Consider the following 2,114-nt stretch of genomic DNA (forward strand, 5'->3'; position numbering starts at 1 on the left):
GTTTAGGTGATGCTTGTCTGAGTTGCGGATCCTGCGCTCCCCGGCTGCTGCCTCGCAGATCTCGATGGAGGTGGCAGGCGAGGACCACGTTGGCAAGGCACCATGGGGAAGGTTCAGAGGCCTATGCGCTACCCCATGGATCCATCCCCGGCGAGTGACCTCTGTGAGCAGCGGCCATTACAATAGAATGTTGTGCTCGATGAAGTAGATGACCCACCACGCACGAGGCACCATGGGGCGGCAGTTGATGACGATATCGCCCGTGCCCCATCGACCCAGCGGATCTTGCTGGTATTTGTGCAAGGTGGAGGGAGCCCATTGGGGAGCAACGCGATGGGGGTGGGAGAGGGTTGGAGCGGGGCGGCTCGCCGGGGAAAGGAGAGGTGGATCGCCGTGGAGGGGCAGGGGAGAGGGCTGGGCGCGGTGGGATCTAGATCGGGATGGAGAGCGACCGGTAATGGAGAACGACGGGGACGAGGGAGAGAGACGGGTGCAAATAACCCAACCCACAATTTGAGCATAGCACGAGGCTGAAAAAAGATAAACTTGCCAAAGAAGAAGACAAGAACCGTTTCTGGTTTTTTTAGTAACAAAACCGTTCCTGGCTTGTACCTTGATTAATGAGTATACCGGGAACCGTTTGTGGGTCGGGAACCGTTCGCGCACGGCCCGAGCACTGGCGCACTGCAGGGACGACAGCCTATGGGCTGGGCCTAGTGCCTATGCATATGCGACAGGGGACCACGGCCAACCCAATGAGGAAATAAATTTTACACTCTTGAAATGATAGAAAAGTATGAAGGGAAAGAAATAAGACCAAATCCCAAGAAGAGCATGCCGATAAGATTGTCATCTCTAGAGAGAAACACAATAGCTTTGCTTTTCTATCAATGAAGAAAAACGACGGAAACAGTGAAGACAGTGCAAAGTTGAAGAATATGATCAATTTAGGAATTTCAATTTTTGGTGGTAGCGTGACCCATCGTATAAGAATGATGATTTCAAACACCGCGTACAATTATCGTAGGGTTCGGAGAATCAAATTCTTCGTTAATTTCTTCACACTAAGGGTGTTATTCTTCATTGATTGAAGAAAAACGTTTCTTCATGTGTTGCACATCTAAGTCATCAATTTTGCATAAGTGTTAGGATGAATGTCCTTTTCAAAGAACATTCGAAGATTATACGATATTTAGCTCACGCCGCAACTTGCTAAATCTCTTCTAATACAATGGCTTTGTGAAGATATCGGCTAGTTGTTCTTCAGTCTTCACATGCTCAATAGAAATGTCGCCCTTCAGCACATGATCACGAAGAAAATGATAACGAACCTGAATGTGCTTTGTCTTCGAGTGCTGAACTGGGTTGTGAGCAATCTTGATGGCACTCTTATTGTCACAGAAGAGAGGCACATTCTTCATGTTAACGTCGTAGTCCTTGAGAGTTTGCTTCATCCATAGCAATTGAGCACAGCAAGAACCAGCGGCAATGTACTCAGCTTCAGCAGTAGATAGTGATATGTAGTTCTGTTTCTTCGAGGACCAACAGACCAAAGATCGTCCGAGGAAATGACATGTACCAGATATTGACTTACGGTCCACACGATCACCAGCATAGTCAGAGTCAGAATATCCAATGAGATAAAAAACCGAGCGGTACCATAATCCAAGTGTTGGTGTGTGAGCTAGATATCGAAGAATATGCTTCACAGCCTTATGGTGTGATTCCTTCGGTGTAGCTTGAAATCAGGCACACATGCAAACACTAAGAATTATATCTGGCCTAGATGCACATAAGTACAATAAAGAGCCAATCATGAAGCGGTATACCTTATGATCGAAGTCAATACCATTTTCATCAGTGCACAGATGGCCATTTGTGGGCATAGGAATTTTGACGCCTTTGCAATCTTGCATGCCGAATTTCCTCAGTACATCCTTGAGGCATTTCTCCTGGGATATGAATATGCCATTGCGTTGTTGACGAATTTGAAGACCTAGGAAGAATTTCAACTCTTCCATCATAGACATTTGATATTCTTCATTCATCATATAAGAAAATTCATCACTATAACGTTGGTCAGTACAGCCAAAAATAATATCATCAACATATAT

This window comes from Triticum dicoccoides, chromosome 5A, assembly GCF_002162155.2.
Source record: "Triticum dicoccoides isolate Atlit2015 ecotype Zavitan chromosome 5A, WEW_v2.0, whole genome shotgun sequence".
In the NCBI taxonomy this organism is placed as follows: Eukaryota; Viridiplantae; Streptophyta; class Magnoliopsida; order Poales; family Poaceae; genus Triticum; species Triticum dicoccoides.